The following is a 19,392-nucleotide window of genomic DNA, read 5'->3' as shown; positions in this document are numbered from 1 at the left end:
TTGTTTTAAAGTATTGGCATCTCTTAAGAAAGGCATTGTCAATCTAAATTGTGTCAACCATAGAAAAAAGAAAACCACACCAGTTGGGCTATTCATCCAAACATTTTCCAACAGAGTAAGTGCTTTATATGAGAAGCTACAAAGACTATAATGGCCTCATTAGAAAGATTTGCTCTATAGAAATTATAGATGTATCTGATGAATTTAACCTTTTCCATTAAAACATTCAATTTATGCAGCTCCTTTTGCTCTGTTTTCCTGATTTCCACACTCACTAAATAATCTTTATAACATAATGTATGTTACCTATATGGGTCCTATCTATAATAAGAGAATGTATTGATTATGGGGATGTGTTTTACTCTGCATAATAACTCATCCGTTATAAGTTTAAAATAGGTTCTGATTTTACATCTTAACTTCATGATCTTGGTTAATGTGAGTATGCTCACGAGAGACAAATCCAGTCTTGGCATATGGATCTTAGTTCCTTCAGAAAGAAACTAAACAAAGAAGTAATGAACTTAAACACAACCCTAGAACAAATGAACTTAACAGACACATACAGAACATTTTATCCTAATAAAACTAAGAACACATTCTTATTATCCTCCAAAATAAATCATATCTTATGGCATGAATATAACCTCAACAGATTTTTTAAAATATAAATTATTCCTTGTATCTTCTCAGACCATCACAGAATAAAAGTTGAACTTAACACCAACAGAAATCTTCATACCCAAATAAGTTCATGGAAAATAACCTTATGCTGAACAATAGCTGGGTTAAGGATGAGATTAAGAAGGAAATCATTATTTTTCTTTAACTAAAAGATAATGAAGCCATAAGCTATAAAAACCTGTGGGATACTGCAAAGGCAGTCCTAAGAGGCAAATTTATAGCATTAGATGCCTTCATCCAGAAAACAGAGAAAGAACAAGTCAACAACCTAACGGACTAGCTCGATCAACTAGAAAAAGAAGAACAATCCAACTCCAAACCTAGCAGAAGAAAAGAAAGAACCAAAAGTAGAGCAGAATTAAATGAAATCAAGAATACAAGAATCATTCAGAAGATCCCTGAAACAAAAAGTTGGTTCATTGAAAAGATTAATAAAATCCATAAACTCTTGGACAGACTAACCAGAAACAGAAAAGTAAGTGAAACAATAGATACCAAATAAATACAAAAGATCCTAAACAATTACTACAAAAAACTCTAAACTCAGGAATTTGAAAATGTAGAGAAAATGGACAAAGATGTGGAAACACATCATCTTCCTAAATTTGACCAGTAATAATAAGAAATTCTGAATAGGCTCAGTGCCCATAGCTCAGTGTTTAGAGTGCCAGCCACGTGCACCAGGGCTGTCGGGTTCAAACCCAGCCCAGACCTATTAAAAACAACAATGACAACTACCAAAAAAAAAAAAAAAAAACCAGGCAGTATGGTGGGCGCCTGTAGTGCCAGCTACTTGGGAGGCTGAAGCAAGAGAATCAATTAAGCCCAAGAGTTTAAGGTTGCTGTGAGCTGTGACAGCACAGCACTCTACTGAGGGTGACACAGTGAGACTCTGTCTCAAAAAAAAAAAAAAGAAAAGAAAAGAAATTTTAAATAGACCTATATCAAGCACTGAAAATACACCAATAATACAAAATTTTCCAAAAGAGAAAAGCCCTGGACCACATGGTTTCACACTAGAATTCCACCAAACCTTCAAAAAGGAACTAGTACTTATATTGCATGACCTATTTCAAAATATTGAAAAGGAAGGAATCCTCCCCAATATGTTCTACAAATCAAATAGCACCCTGATCCCAAAACCAGGGAAAAAACCAACAAAAAACAAAAACCATAGGCCAATATCATGAATGAATATTGATTCAAAAATATTCAATAAGATCCTAGCAAACAGAACACAGATACATATTAAAAATATTATATATCATGATCAAGTGAGTTTTATCCCAAGGATGCAAGATTCATTCAACATACTTAAATCCATAAATGTAATTCACCACATAAAAAATAATTAAAAACCAAGACCATACAATTCTCTCAATTGATGCAGAAAAGGCTTTTGACAAAATTCAACATTGTTTTCTAACAAGAACATTTAAGAAAATAAGCTTAAGTGAAGTGCATTTTCTGGGCAGGTTTTGGTAAAATATAAATAGTTCTTTACTTTTCCATTTTGGTATTAGCTTCAAGACTTGAACTTGAGAGTCATTTGACCTAAGTAAAAAGGTAAATTATTTAAAATACCTTGGAACTTATTAAACTGTTTTAAACAGCCACATGTAAAATATAATGAGAAGAGAAATATTGTTTAGGGTTAAGATCTTCCTTGACTATAATTTGTATTAAATATAAAATATTTAGTTCTATGAATGATACATGACAAGCTCTCAATAATTAGTGATTATAATAGTGCTGCCTGACATTCATTTAGTTTCACGTTTCTTCAAAACACTTTGATGTGTATCAATGACATGATGTTAATAATGATCCCATAAGGACATTTGCACTAGAATGTTTGTTGTAGCTCAATTCACAATTGCAAAGACATGAATCAACTCAAGTGCCCATCAACCTATAAATGGATTAACAAACTGTGGTATATGTATACCACAGAGTTCTCTTCAGACAAGAGAAAACAGGGAGACTTCACATCTTTTGTGTTTACTTGGATGTAGTTAAAACACATTCTTCTTTGTAAAGTATCTTAAGAATGGAAAAACAAGTATCCAATGTACTCAATACTAATGTGAAACCAATATAGAAACTATATGCCCACACAAAAGAAAAAACAGGAAGCATAGTCCAGCAAGGGGAGGGAAGAAGAAAAGCAGAGAGGAAGGAGAAGGAAGGGTGAATGGTGGGCTCTCACCTAATGTGCACGGTGAAAGGCTCAACTACAACTTGAACTTTACCTTAAAAATGAAAATAGAGATCGAGTCATGTGTCAGCCAAAGATGGCTGCACCCAGGAGAGTTGGACAAAGGTTGCAGTGAACCCCAGCCTTAGCTGAGGAAAATTGGAGGCAGCAGCGGCTCCTGAGAAAAGGAGAGCATAAGGCTCAAGATGGAAAATCATAAAGCAGATGACACTAAGGAAAACCAAGCACATTTCATTATCATAACCAGAAAAATTAACCAGTTTCCAGAAACAGAAAGGAATTTACTTGAACATGGATCAGTATATATCAGACTTAATGCTGCTCTTTGTGGCCTAATATCAAACAGCCTTTTTCAATGCATGTTGAATGTGACAAAAGCTCGTATTGCCACCAGCTTACCAATGGCAGTGCTTCCGTTTCTGACAACAGGTATAGCTTACAGAAGTTTTGTAACTTCACCTTTGACTACAGGTGAACTGAATTGTGAAACCTGTACTGTAACCTGGAGAGGACTGACTGGTCTTATTTTTGGTGGTCTGTATCCTGTTTTCTTGGCTATACCAGTGAATGTTGGCCTAACAGCCAGGTATCAGTCAGCTCTGCTACCAGAAAAAGGAAACATCTTAACCTGCTGGATTAGAATTTCTAAGCCTATCTTTAGAAAGATGCTATTTCCCATTCTGCTCCAGACTCTGTTTACAGCATACCTTGGATCTAGACAATATAAACTACCTATAAAGTCTCTTCAATTACCTGAACCTGGCCTAGAAATTCACTAATTTTAGGCAAATGTGTATACACATAAAAATAAAATGGCAAAAATGAAAATAATGATATGTGTACCCTCATATTAATCAGAAATAAATATATATTATAAAAAATAAATAGGATCTTAGTTTCAAATAAAAGAATTCACTCTAGCTAATTTAAATGTAAATGAAAAAAAAAGAAATCTGGTCAGAATTATTACAGAATTCTGTTATTTACAGAATTTCCACAAAACCCAGAAGACCCAGATTTGAATGCTATGCAGTCAGGAACATCAGCCAAGAAAAACTTCCAAAACCACTTGGTTGTACTATTTTAGTAGAAACTCCACTACTGCAGCACCCATCAGTCAGCACTTGTGATCCTAGAGACTGAACCTGAAAAACTCTTTCAGGGCTGCCCAAAAGAACAAATGCTTCTGCCACAAAAGAGAAGAGAGACCTTGTCTCTCTCTGTATGGCCACTCTCGTGTTGTTTATTTCATCCTTCCAAATCTCACAGGTATGCATCATTTTTGCAGAAGCTGACCCATATTACCAGCTTCAAGGAGAGTCTAGGAAATGTATTTTTTTTTTTTTATCTTTCCAACCTCTGCAGTACGGTATCTTCCAAATTTTCACACTAGAAAGGAGTTGGAATAGGTCGGGCAAACCAACTCACAGTATCTTATAAAACTGTTATACTGGCTTGGTGCCTGTGGCTCAGGTGGCTAAGGCGCCAGCCACATACACCTAAGGTGGTGGGTTCAAATCTAGCCCAGGCCTGCCAAAAACAACAATGATGGCTGCAACCAAAAAATAGCCAGGCATTGTGGCGGGCGCCTATGGTCCCAGCTACTTGGGAGGCGGAGGCAGGAGACTCGCTGAGCCCAGGAGTTGGAGGTTGCTGTGAGCTCTGAGGCCACGGCACTCTACCCAGGGGGATAGCTTGAGGCTCTGTCTCAAAAAAAAAAAAATTGTTATCCTGCTTTAAACACTTTAAAAATGATGTCATATTTGTTATCTCTCTCTTACTCTCACTTTTCTCTCTTTCAACTCTACCACTCTTAAAAATTGGGATATTAAGAACTATCCTATTCCTGACAGGGATCATTATTAACATCATGTCATTGATACACATCAAAGTGTTTTGAAGAAACGTGAAACTAAATGAATGTCAGGCAGCACTATTATAATCAGTAATTATTGAGAGCTTGTCATGTGTCATTCATAGAACTAAGTATTTAATATTTAATACAAATTATAGTCAAGGAAGATCTTAACCCTAAACAATATTTCTCCTCTCACTATATTTTACATGTGGCTGTTTAAAACAGTTAAATAAATTCCAAGGTATTTTAAATAATTCACCTTTTTATTTAGGCCAAATGACTCTCAAGTTCAAGTCTTGAAGCTAATACCAAAATGGAAAAGTAAAGAACTATTTATATTTTACCAAAACCTGCCCAGAAAATGCCCTTCAGAAGTTTCATGTTTTTTCAATAATTACACCTTGCCTGCTAAATTCCATTGACACTCGGCTGCTTAAGAACTTACAGTTGCTCCCTGATCCCTAACATATTAATATAACTTTGAATCCTCAAGTCCCAAATTATTTACTTTCACTTAATTCATTCTCTGTTCCAGGTAAACTTTTTGCCATAATCCTTTTAACTGTACTAACCTATCTTTGGTCAGACCATTCCATCAACTGGGAGGTCCACTGGGTCCATCACTTCTTTCAAAATGGTACCCTGCACACTCCTTTTTAATCAAGCATATCCCTAGGCCTCATTGAGATGAAAATAGAAAACTACAAAAAAGGAATAAAACCTTATCAAGATTGTTAAGGGTAATCAAGAGCAGTTGGGAGCCTCCTAGAGGATGGAAAGCTAATGTAAAGTGTGTTGACAGGTGAAAATAAGAAGAGAAAGCTAGAATATGATGTGAGCATACTCTTAGGGGTGTGGGAGTCATTCTATGCACTAAAATCCAAAAAGGCTCTAGCTTGAAGTTACCAGGCATGATAGAAGGCAGAAATAAGCAGTGGGTCTGAAAACTGAGGTGATAAATTGAAGCATTGTATATAAAATGCTTGCCCCTTTCTCTGTTACTGTTTGCAGGCTGCTTAGCACTTACCCTCAAGTAAAATGGGGGCTTTTTCCCAATATGATAGAGGAAATCATCTGGGGAGAATTAAAGTATCTAAGGTGCTACTGGATTGCAGAGTAAAGTCGTCTATATTCTGACATACAGTATTGCAAAGCTGTATGAAACAGCTTTCTTTTATGTTAAAAAAGAGGGAAAATGCCAGAATGCAAAAGACGTGGAATAAAGGATATGGTGTGCCTAAGTCAGAGACGTCTCAAGATGATAGCCAAGTCGACACGTAATTGAAAGGAAGACACAGGGTTTCAGATGAGGTGTCTCTGTGGAGGGAAAAAAGGAAGACTTCACAAAACAGCTATTGTGAGTGACTAAAGCATAATTTTATGTAATGGAAAAGAAAATCCATTTGACCTTAATTAACGCCCCTTGATTGGCCCAGGTTGTTACATTGGACTCTTGGAGAAGATATGATTTTAATATTTTGCTTTACCCAGTAATAAATAAAATGTATAGAGTCACAATAACACTAATGTTGCACATTGGTTTTCAACTTTTACTGTCAACTAATGAACAAATGCAGATGACTTCATTAGGATTGCGTATCATAATTTAAATGCTAACAACCTGGAAAACGTAAGAGTAAAATTAGAAGGCAGATGGAGGAGAGTAATGGGTGTATTATTCTTATCAGGACACTAGAGGTGGTAGAGTATAAAACAGAGGGATAATAGTAAAACTAAAAATAATTCAAATAAAACATTAGAAGAAAGAAAGGATGGGGTACATAGGTAGGTGAACAAAGTTTTCATATTTAATAAAATGGAATAAATGGATAAATCTCTTAAATTAACAAAGAAAAGAGTTGTAAGTCTATAACAGGTTATAGCACAACCACTGGAAGATCTAAAATCAAACAGGCTTCCTCCAGGGTGTAGGGATGGAGGCAAAGGAGATTATCTCTGGAACGCTGGGCTGAAGCTGGCATGGAACAGGCCAGAAGGCTTGCTTTTTAGCACAAGCTGTTCTGCCCTATTTAATTTTTTATGATATGAATATTTTGTTTAATATTTTTACAGCTCTGAATCAAAGTTCAAATTCTCCTGAAATAATTATTGATTGGACCTCATTACTCTGGCCATTCCACCGCTATGTATTCTTTTATATTTAAAGATACTATGACATCTTGAATTTTTTCATCTTCTATAATTATTCCCATTTAATTTCCCAAAACTAAGTTCCATTACTTTTGAAGTCAGGGATCAGAACTTTGTCTTTGAATGAAATTATCAGTATTTGATACAGAGTACAATATATTTTTAGTCTGGCTAATATATTAAGGACAGAAAGAAGGAAGGGAGGGAGACGTTAAAATTTCTTATCTAATACTTGATTTTCTTTAGTCTATAAGCTGACATTCTCTCTTCATCCGTCATAGCAATGTTTTATTCTTTTCAGGTTTTACAACTACTTCTGAAATTATTTTCTGAGTGCTGAGATATTCCAAAGACTATCTATCCAGTCCTCTCACTTAACACAAGAAAGAGAGGCTGCACCTGTTCTCTGTCTCATATTCTTAGTCTAATCTCAAGAGGGTGAAAACAGAAAACAGAAGCTATGGAATGTTGTCCTTTCATGGACTTTGAGCCTTATCAGCTGCCCTTTTCTAGGCAAGTCTTGGACTTGCTTCCTTTTCTGTCCAGATTGCATGCTTACAAACTGGGATAAGAAACAAAGGAATTTTATCTCTAGCTCTGAGGAGGTTTTTTCTTTCCTGAGCTTTTTCCCTTTCCTTGAATGCCAATGAATTGATTCTATTCCAACCCCATCCCTGTTGGTACAGCAACTCCAAATGAATTCGTGATAATCACATTGATCCAAAAGGCATAAAAGAGCAATAGAGCTTTGAATCATAGTTTTCTCCTTGGGGGCACATAATCCAAAAGGGTCGCTCAAAAGAAATCAAAATTATTGATAGTTGTCTAGCACTTAGGTAACTCAGAAACAAGCATAAGAACAGATATCCAAAATGTTGCCATTTCTATGTAATGAATTTCATGCTTAACTGTTTGAGAAAAGCAAACATCTAGGTAATAAAATAGTTCATAGAAAGTCAATGTAGTTGGTAACTTCCACCCTTTGAGATTAACTGTATGGTAGTCTTCAGTCAAACCCAACATAGCACATAGCAGACCTGTGGTCAAGTTTATGAAAGACCCTTCCAAATATTCAAAACTGCATTGTGCTCAGAAGTTATGCTTTTAGGGGGGAAAAGGGGAGTAAGAGTGGCCACTAATGGGACACAAAAGACTCTCTCCCCTACCTTAAGGGGAGAAAAGCTTGATGCTGTTCATTCTTTAGCCCTCCTGAGAATCAGACAGTTAAACTTCACCTCAGCACTGTCTAATAGAAAAACAAATGTGAGCCACATATTCACTTTACGTATTTTGTTAGCTGCTTTTTAAAGAGTATTAAGATTCACAAAGAATTTAAGCAGAAAAAAGTAAAATATCAAGAATATAAAAAATTGATAAAAATTAGTTTTAAAACTACATTTTACTTAAATGCATCAAAAATGTATCATTTTAACATGTAAGCAATATACAAATTATTAAAGAGATATTTTACATTTTCTTATACTATCTTTGAAATCCATTATATATTTTACACTTATAAAATATCTGAATTCAGATGCTAAAATATATATATAACATAAAACATAATAAAATATATATATATACTTGATACTTGCTCCATTTTTAGGTATCATACAAATTGAAACTTAAAAAAGCATTTACACAGCTATACTTTAAAGTTATCCAATAACTGAAGCCAGGCTCGATAACTCAAACCTGTAACCCTACCTCTCTGGGAGGCTGAGGCAGGTGGATTGCTTGAGCTCAGGAGTTTAAGACCAGCCTGAGGAAGAACAAGACCCCCATCCCTACTAAAAATAGAAAAATTAGCCAGGCACTTTGATCTGCACCTATAGTCCCAGTTTCTCAGGAAGCTGAGGCAGGAGGATTACTTGAGCCCAGGAGTCTGAGGTTTCTGTGAGCTATGATGATGCCACTGCACTCTGCCTAGAGCAACACAGTGAGACTCTGTCTCAAAAATTAATTCATGAATTAAACTTATTCAAAAACTTAAACAAGTTTTTTAAAAGTTTAAGTTACAATTGTATAAAATTTAAAATTTGGATCCTTAGTCACACTATGCACCTTTCCAATGCTCAGAAACTACACAGAGTGTTTGCCATACTGTACAGGATAGCTTTAGCTCAATTTCACCTGGCTTCTTCCTTATCCTATCTTCCTTCCCTCACCCCTTCACAGATTTCAGGGCTTCTTCCGTAAATCACTTGCATGAGACCCCCATTTAGGCTACTGCTTCTTGAGCACCCAACCTACCTAGACTGTATGTAGTCTATTAGAATCCCCCCTTGGAGATCTGCAGTACAATTTAGCATTTTAAAGGTACTAACTGAGTATATTCTTTTAAGACTTGGTTAAGAGTCCATGCTTAAACATTTTATTCAACAGTTTTATGGATGTATTTGATGCCTTTTTTCACAGAAGAGTTCTTAATATTTCTAGAAACATTTATTTTCTAAGGATCACAATTTGAGGCTATACTAGAGCATTATTCTTAAACAATTTCAAAGATACTTAGAGTGATCAGATTAATATATATTTGATAACAGTAAAAATAAAGGGAATATATAAAATTGCCAGCCAATAAATGTTTCTGTACTACAGCATCATGAAAGCCAATCCCCACTCCACCAATAACTTACCAGATGACTCTAGTCATTTGTGTCTTTCTAGACTTAAATGTCTCAACTATAGAATAGAGACAATAATAATGCAGATTTATAGTGAGAATTAATGCTTGTGTCCACCACTGTGATCAAAGCTTTATGTGAATTATCTCATTAAGACACAAATATGAAGTAATATCATAATTATCATCATCAATATTAGAAAGATACTATGAAGATATGTGGATAACCTCTCTATATTCTATATGTTAATGTAAGTTAAATCTCCTAAAGCAGAGACATAATCCTGCTAGTTTGACCAACAAATTTCTTAAGGATGCCCGCCATCTTTACCTTGACGTTCAAGTCCTGACTCCAAGATCTATTCCAAATCTATCAGTCCAAGTTTATTTCCCACTTTGCTTTCCATGCACCCAGTTCAAGGATCAGGCTTTGAGGAGTTCTAACATTGGACGACCAGTTAGAAAATGATGAACCAGAAAGGAGATTGAGAAAAAGAATCCAAAGAGACAAAGAAGAAACCAAGACTCTGTGGTGCTCCATTCATTAAGAACACAGAGTATTTTAGAAAAAAGAAAATAATGAACTATGTTAAATGTGCTGAGAGTACAAGTCAGATGATGCTGAGATATAAAAGTTTGTAAAGGGTTTGTGAAAGAAGACAATGAGTTTGGTATATTCACTATGTGTGTGTACAGTAGTACCAAAATGGCCACATAGAACCATGTGGGAAATGGTTAAAGCAGCAGTATTATCCACAGTGTGTCACTACTTACTAGGGAAGATGTGAGTAGAGTTTCAACTAGGGTGCTGAGCATCAAACATTCCCAAGAATGACCATTATTTCTGAAAGTGAACATCGTAGAGATGAAAAAGTCAAGAAAATGTAGAAAAATGACTTAGAGATACTCAGATTTTGGTAGCAGAACTTTATAGGAGAACAAAAAGTTTATAGCAACTAAACTCAAATCATAAGAATGAAAAAGCTCCTAAGGAAAGGGAAGAAATGACAGAAAAGGCCAAGACTTAAGCATAAGAAAAATCATAAAAGACAAGAGGTAGAGGTCAGTGAGGAAAGAGAGGAAGGTGTGGAGAAGTCACAGAAGAATTTTAGAGTATAACATCTTAAAAGAGAAGGAGAAAAAAGTTTCAGGGTGAGCAAAGTAAATAGCAAATGTAACACAAGAGTTGAAGAGGATTAAAATGGTGCAAAAGTAATTGAATTAAACAATAAATTGCCCAAACAGTAGACTAGATGAGATAAAACAGGCGTAGGAGTTAAAGAAGAGAGTAGACTAAAAGGAAATGGAATTTTTATTGAATATTTTCCAGTCATCACGTAGGGAAAAGCTAATGTGTCTGAAGAAAGAATCAATGAAAAAGAAAATGAATGAACATTCTAGAGAAAGAGAAGATAATTATAGAATGAAAGTTTCTCAAGAGAGGGAAGAGGTGAGCTAGGATCCAGGTAATGCCTGGAAACATTAGTTTTTTAAAAGAGTAAAAGGAACACCACTTACTTTAAAGCTGAAGAAAGCATCAAGGACAGAAATTCTTAAATTTTTATTCCTGACCCTGAGGAACTGCCAATAGGTTAATGTAATCTTTAATGATGGAATCTGCAACACAACAATGTTTAGATCCATTTTCTGTAAGCATAAACTTTAGACCACTTGTCAGCACTATCCCTACTCCATTCCCTTTGCACACATTGATGAAATGACTTCAAATTGGTGCCATCTCTCTAGCTGTGAAGGCGACGAGAGCCAGGGCTAATATATGAATCAGACCCTGATTTCACACTCTTCACAAGCTGAGATAGCAGACCACATTTTAGTGTCTAAGACTCATCACTTACAGATCAGTCTGCTAACATGTATTAAATCTTTGCTGTTTGAATTATACTTCAAAGTAAGGGGTACATGGTTTAAGAATTTCTCATACTTTTAAAATTGGCATTAATGTTATTCCTCAAATCAGCTTGTCTACATGTCCAGACTATCAAGTGACTAAAATTGAGAGGTCTGAACATACACATGAAGTACTTTCCAGTCGCCCACACACTTCACAATGGGTGACACTGAAACATTTGCTGAAAATACCAAATGCACTACAAGAAAAGTCTGCTGCAGATTTTTCAAGTGAGCTCTAAGGGATACCGCGTTGAGTATTTTCCAGCAATTAGCAGTTTACAAGCAATGTAGCTAATGAGCTCATCAGTCTTCAATGGAAGTGTTTCTGTAAACATTCTGCCAGCTACAGGACACCATGCATGCATGTTAAAATGTGTCAGAACAAGAGTTCATCATTCCCTTTCAAAGGAAGAATGAATTGCATCTTCAGAAGTGCATTGAACTTCATTGAAAAGACTATTATATTTATGACTTAATGCTCATCTAATAACACTCTTCAGATATAATAACAGTCAAATGCACACAACATCAGCATAGTAAAACATGGAAATATTGAGGGCAGCAGCTGGTACCTTTGAAACTATATAAAGCCTGTGAGTAATTGGTGGTAAATACCAAACATTTCCTCTAAGCCTTAAACACAATGTTGTTGACCAGAGTGAATGGGGCTGACCTGTTACTTAGGGACAGATACCTAAAAAGTGAATTACTATAAGCGATGCTACAAAAATTTTGAAATACACAAAAATTAGGAAATGTAAAATTATTTTGATCACAATATTATTTCAAAATAATTGCCAGTTTTGCATTCTTGTGAACTATTTTTGAATACACACTGTCTCCTCATTTTCCCCAAATGCTGTCAACTCAACTTTTGTGGGCATGAATATCTTCTTCAGTGCTGGAGAAACTTCCTCCACCTATGTGATTCTTTTACTGTAGGGGATAGGACATAATCACATGAGGCCAGGTCAGGACTGTAGGGGGGATAACTCATAAGTTTAACCTCTGTGGACTCCAGGAACTGATTGATGATGTTGGCTGTATGGGTGGACATACTGTCATGGTACAAGATGATCTCCCACAGTCCGTCCTTGGCTGCCATTCTCCAAGCTTCCTAAAAACTTTTGGTAAACTTACTATTGTGTACCACTGAATAGTAACAGTCCTTTGTTCCTCTAGAGACACAGATGCAACATAACCACTTTTGGAGAAAAAAGTTGCCACCATTTTCCTTCCAACAGTTTGGGGCCACTCCACTTCTATTTGTGGAATTTCATCAGGAAAAATTCACACTGTCGACTGATGCTTATTCTCTGAATCAAACTGGTAAATCCAGGTTTCATCACCAGTAGTGATGTCAGAAACACGTCTAGATTTGTCTCTGTCAAATCTCACCAGCATTTCTTCACACCATTCAACACGGATGTGCTTTTGTTCATCTGTCAAAGTGTGAGGCCCTTTGTAAGAGATGCAACTTCCCTCATTCAAAGACAATCACGCAGGATTTAGAACACTGCTGGATCCAATCAGTATCCTTAAATGTCACTTGTCTGTTTTCACAAACCATTTCTTCCATAGCAGCAATGTTTTCCTCAGCCACTATGCTCACCAGATGCCCACTCCCCTCCCCTCCTGTCTTTCAGTGAAGTCCAACCTCTTCTAAATTCTTGAAACCACCAAAAAACTGTCACATGGGGAGGAGTAAGATCACTGAAATCCTGTTGCAAACACTCAAGGCTTTAAGATTCATTTAACTCATTTTTAAAATCATAGAAAATCATTGCACAAAAGTGCTCTCTTAGTGGTGCCTGTACCCCAGTGAGTAGGGTGCCAGCCACATACACCGAAGCTGGAGGGTTCAAACCCGGCCTGGGGCAACTAAAACAACAATGACAACTGCAACAACCACAACAACAAAAATAGCTGGTGTTGCAGCGGGTGCCTGTAGTTCCAGCTACTTGGGAAACTGAGGCAAGAGAATCACTTGAGCCCAAGAGTTTGAGTTGCTGTAAGGTGTGATGCCACAGCACTCTACCCAGGGCTACAGCTTGAGACTCTGTCTCAAAAAAAAAAAAAAAAAAAAAAAAAAAATATATATATATATATATATATATATATCTCAAACAAAAGTGCTCTCTTCCTAGCTCCATAGGTGATGGTGACTAATTGTCCCACAGTCAGAAACAAAAGAGTCCCTCCCAGCAATACCAGTAAGCTGAGCAAGTTGAAATTTGCACAGATGAATCAGAAAGGACACCACTTTTGACATATTTCTTGGAAATGAAGTCTTGTCTCAAAACTTTCATAGTAAACTTCTTTCTTTTATAAAGTATTCAGTACAACTAAGTTTCATAAGCCCCTTTAATAGAAAGAAGGTAACCCAAAATAGATACCAGTAATTTTTTTTTAAATCTCTAGATCCCTAGAATACAATTTATTTCCTTCTACCAAAAGAGAAAAAAAAACACATTGAATAATCAGGGGGGCAATAGGTAACATTTTAAAGTTCAATATTGGAAATTCTATAATGGCACTTGTTGTTTAAATAAGTATCCAAGTATACTGATAGGAAGATTAATTACACTTCCAAGATACCATTTTCCAGGAATAATTGTTTCTAGAAGCAAGTGTTTTCTCTGACTAATACGGATGATGGCGAGCCTTGATTCCTAATTCCTGCTAGGGAAAAAAAGCCTGTAAACCTGCGCCCTTGCAAATAACTGTGAAAATGTAGAAAGAGAAATAAATAGAAAATGTACCCCAAATACATATGTTATACGTGAGGAATATGTATGTTTTTTAACAAAAACATTTACTTCATGCCAGAGAGAAAGAGACAGTCCCCTAGGTAGCTACATCACCTACCCTGCCAGAAATACTCACGAGCCATGAGCCATGCAAAGTGAGTAGTCAGCTGCTGCAGGCCTCAGCTTTACAAACATGCAGTGCAGGGCTCCTGCAATAGACACTAGACAGCATAGCGTTTCTTTTAGTATAAAATATCATAGCCCCATATTTGAGACGGAGAGCTATAGTTAGACACTGATGGATTCAAAAGCTCCTCATTAAGCTTCCTAGCTTTACAACTGGCTCATGATGGCCTTGGCGAAGACTCACAATTAAAAATAGATGAGAAATATTTTAGGAACAGTAAGCTTCCAACAGATTTGCAAGTCTACTCCTATCTGACATACGTGAACAAAAACCTCATGGTACCTGCTTCCAATTTCTGGCTCTGGAAGACGTAATTGCCAAGGCTATTAATGTTGGACTGCACATTCTAGCTCTAGATAGTCACCCCCAAATATACAGGGCTTGATGAATGCTGGCTCCACCTATGTAGACACCCTGGCTTGTCTGGGAGTATACCAAAAAGTTAAACCTAAATCGTTCCCTGCCCCCTCTTGAAGTCTTAATTAACTATCCCCTTCTGGTTTATGGAATCATATTTTTACATGCATTTCATTTCACTAGGAATCTAAAAATGTGTTATTACTAAGGTAAAGTTAATGTTTGCATGATAAAATCGTTTTATGCTAATATTATTTTTAAGTGGTCCAAGGAGGAGGAATCTATACCCTTCAAGAATTAAAAGCAAATCTCTTTACTTGTTTACTACCTGTCTTCCCACTAAAATATCAGTCAGCTCAGTGAGGGCATTTGTGTGTCTAGTTCACTTCTATGAGCTCAGCACATGGGGCAGAGACTGGCCCCTAAGAAGGTTTTAATAAATATTTAATTTTAAAAGAGAGAAATAGAAATCTCTGGGAAAAGAAAGTCTAAATTTTAATTATATACATACTCATCTGCATTTAAATGGGGGAGATTCATCTTTCCCCTACTTAATAAAAGAACATTAAAGAACTTCAGAAAGAAACTATTTTATTACTCCTTCATACGAACTTCCACAACCTTTGGACGTACCATTATAATGCCATTTATCAGACATTGTCACAGTTGTTTATATGTCCATTTCTCCCAGTAATCTCTGCGTGTCTAAGATATATCTTATTTATTCTTATATGGCGGGAGCCCCAAATAGTACCAAATGTAGATACCAAATAGGTATCTAAAATAGGTAAACAGTAGAGGCTCAGTCAATGTTTGCAAATGGATAGGAAAACAACATAGGAAAAGAGTCTAAATTTGGTTTCTTTTGCAATCTTCTCTCCCTTTAAACAACACTCGGTGATTTGGTGACTAATAACTTCCTTTTCATAATCTTCATCTCTCCCTGCAAACCTGCATTTTATCTGTGATTGTAACAAATGCTGAACCAGGCTTATTGAATATTCCACTAAACTTGCCCTCTTCCTTTTATTTTCATCAAGGCATTAATAAAAACACAATCGAATGCTTTTTTTCACAGTAATTCAAATTTATAATCTAAGTCCGTCTAAATTTTTTTCATAGCTAAAGGGTAAAGGTAAAACCTGAATAATTGAGAACCCAACCCTCTGCAGGGATCTCATCGGATTACTACTAAGCCACAATTAAAGTAAATTTCAACCAAGTTTCCTCTACTGTTTTAAATTAAAAAATCTTTATTACATTCCAATTGTATTTTTCTCCAGCAACAAAACTGAATATCTTTGTTTGCTATTTGTCATAAGAATTTATTCTGAAAGACAACTCATGATGCTAACAAATCCTAAAATTGGAGTTATCCCAACCACGACGACAGACCGTGTATCACTATACCCTATTTTTTTTCTATATATTAGGAAAAATAGCATCTCTAAAATTAGAGAACTGAGAACAGCATATATTTCTAAATGTTTATGAATATAATATACATTAAATCTGTTATAACAACTCTCTGTTCTTGGCAGTTTCATGCATGAATAGCAAATGCCATATACAGTATTATACCACTTTTGTAAAAGTAGTTACTCATCTCAGCCAAATAAAGACCATAGTCTTACCCAATAAAGACCATGGTGTTACCATCATAAGGGATCTCTAAGAAACAAGCCATCTGTGTTTGCATATTTCAAATGATTCCTGCTTTTTCAAATTACCATTCCAATGTTTCATTTCAGAGATAACAAGTTGCCAATCTGAAAAACTGAGTTGCATTTCTACACACCAACACCAGAAATATAACTGATTTAAGTCCAGAAACATAGCCAGATAGATCATATTTTTCCATGTAAAATGTGCTCCCGTGTAGAATGTGCACCCATGTTTTGGGACCAAACTTTCAGAAAAACACTCCTTGACAAAGCAGCCAGCTCTCAGCTGGGAGGGGAGGGATAATGCTCCCCCGGTAAATGTGCAGACTGCACCACCCTCCTGTAGCCACCGGCTCTGTGAAGGCTTCCCCTTCCCTCTCTCCTGCTAGCCCTCCCTCCCTGCCATGTTGGGGCCATGGTCAAGATGGCCAGAGAGGTGGGAGCTTCTGAGGCCACTTGGCCAGAGGATAGCCAGTGGGTCCCTGGGGCCTGCGTGGGGCTCCTGATTCCTTCCACACAGTCAGGCCTCAGGCCTCAGCCCTCACCCCACATAGCTATGGCCCACTTGGCCATCCCTGCCCCCTCGATTGCAGCACTCAAAAAAGGCCAATCCAGTCCATTCCCACGGGATCGCAGATTTTCCTGAACCAGAACCCTGTGACCCCAAGGGCCCAAGTAGGAAGGCACAGCAGCCCCAGGAGGCCCACTGCACTCCCCCACTCCCAAGCTGTGCTATCCATGTATAATGCATTTTGTCCCCTCAAAAATGTGGGGGAAAAAGTGCTCATTATACACAGCAAAATATGGTTTATGGAACTTTGGCATTTGACAAAAGTGGCATAACAAAACTGTTTTTCTGAGTAATTGTACCAATTTATATCCCCATGAGCAATGTTTAAAAGACCCTATGGTTTCAAAATCTTTCAAACAGGGGGTATTACCAGAGTTTTTAATTTCTGCCAATTGAATTGCATGAAATGGGATGACATTTGCATATCTCTCTATCTGACTAATAAAGTCAAACATTATCTTTATGTTTTTATTAATAGTATGTGTTTACTCTTCTGTAAAATTATTTTTGTTCCCATCTTCCTTTTGGTTGATTTTCCTTTTCTTATTGATTTGTAAAAGTTCTTTATATGTTCCTGCTATTTATCTCTTGTGAGCTGACACCTGGTCAGTCTCCTTTCTATTTTTCCCCTCTTTTAAAGTCTTTTCTTGTCCCTGGACTAGGCTTAAAGTCTTTTCTTGACCCTGGACTAGGCTTCTCTCCTTGCCTGCAGACCCTCACCCCAGTTCTATGCCAGAACCTCTCATCTTTATGATGCATTGGCTGGGGAAAGAGACAGGGAAATCAGTCCAGGGACCACCCAGATCCTTGCCAGGGCCCTCCTTACAACTACCAAGGCACACTCATTCCTTTAGACTTGATAGATTGAAGAAAGGGCTCTTCCTCCTCCTAAACTCCCATTCCTCCTCTGCCTCTCTCTGAAAATCCTAGCAGTAGGTTGGAATTTCCCCCTAGGATCTGGGATCAGTGTCCCAATCACCTCAATACCTTCCTGAAAGGACACATGGGAGATAGTGTTGGGATTTTCCAGACTTTGTCCTCTCGGCTCCGTAGTTGACACGGGGGCACCTGCCTCCCAACTGGTGATCCTCCACCCCCTTCCTCCTCCTTTCCTCACATGCCATGGCAGTTATTATTCCATTCCTTCCTGAGACAAAATTGCCTGGCCTTAGCATACACTAGATAATGGAAACCAATACCTGGGACATTCCCAGGTATTGTATTTAAACATTCTCAGCAATCTTCAAAATTTCATAACTTGCAATGGCAAGTGGTCTGGAGTCCCCTATCGTCAAGCTTTCTTCTTCCTTTGAGGTCATCCTTTGCTCTTCCGGGCCTGTACCACCTTTCGAATTCTCCTCAATAAACAGCCACTCTTCCAACCTTCCACCTTTGACCCAGACCATTCTGTGGCCCCACCTCATGCCTCTCTACCTCCTGAACCTTCTGCACCCACTCAGTCTCCAACTCCTACACCCCCAACCTCTCCATCTGACTCCCTTTCCCCTCTCTCTCTCTCTCTCCTCTTTCTTTTCTCCTCCACACACCCTCCAGGAACAACTCCCAAAAGCTATTTTACTCTGATGTGAAATAGCAGAAGCTGAGGGCATTATCAGACTCCATGTCCCCGCTCACCTAAGAGATCTATCCCAAATTGCAAAACACCTTAGGTCCTTTTCAAATAACTCTTCCCCATTTATAAAAATTCTAATGTTTAGCCCAGTCCTATGATCTCTCCTGGCAGGACATTTACATAGTAATTTTCTCTACTACCACTCCTGAGGAAAAATCCTATATTTGAGCTGCCCAGTCTGTGTTGTTCTGGGTCACTGGAAGGACAACGGTCCCCAGACTGGAGGGCTTGGAGCCACCCCTTCTAAAACAGTGACTGAGCCAGGAATTGAGCTCCCTCAATTCCTGGTACTAGCTACCAAAGACTAAAGAGGCACAGGCTCTCAGGCCCCCACCATTATCATCTCACTCACAGTGCCCTGGGTTTATCTTCTTGTTGCTAGAAAGAAAATGTCCTTCCTCCTGGACATGGAGACCACATGCTCGGTGCTGCCTGATTTTTCAGGGCCAGTACTCTCCTCTTCCATTTCTGTGGTTAGGGTCAATGGATTCCCCTTTCCCCCACTTAAAATTCCACCTCTAACCTGTTCGCTAAAACACCTGACATTCTCCCATTCTTTACTAATAATTCCTAAATAGCCCATTCCCCCTGCATGGCCAAGACCTACTATCTAGACTCAAAGCTACTTTTTCTTTAAACCCATCACCCAAAACTGATGATACCTCTCAGCTCCCCATACTTCTGTTACTTTCCTCTAGTGCCCCTCCCCTATCTACACAAATGTCTCTTCCAAAGGCTTTAGGTCAGGTCAATCCTAAAATTTGGGACACCTCAGAAAAACT

General features: G+C 37.5%; 1 protein-coding gene and 1 pseudogene across 2 annotated transcripts in view; one reads left to right on the top strand and one right to left on the bottom strand.

Annotated features, from left to right (window-relative positions):
• Positions 1–19,392, bottom strand: part of CTNNA3 (catenin alpha 3) — a 1,564,769-nt gene that overhangs the window by 1,451,665 nt on the left and 93,712 nt on the right. The gene's annotated exons all lie outside the window — the stretch shown is intronic.
• On the top strand, positions 3,088–3,681 carry LOC100940885 (annotated as a pseudogene).

Source organism: Otolemur garnettii, unplaced genomic scaffold (assembly GCF_000181295.1).
Source record: "Otolemur garnettii isolate 467f Iridium unplaced genomic scaffold, OtoGar3 scaffold00008, whole genome shotgun sequence".
In the NCBI taxonomy this organism is placed as follows: Eukaryota; Metazoa; Chordata; class Mammalia; order Primates; family Galagidae; genus Otolemur; species Otolemur garnettii.
This window is presented reverse-complemented; position numbering and strand designations above follow the sequence as displayed.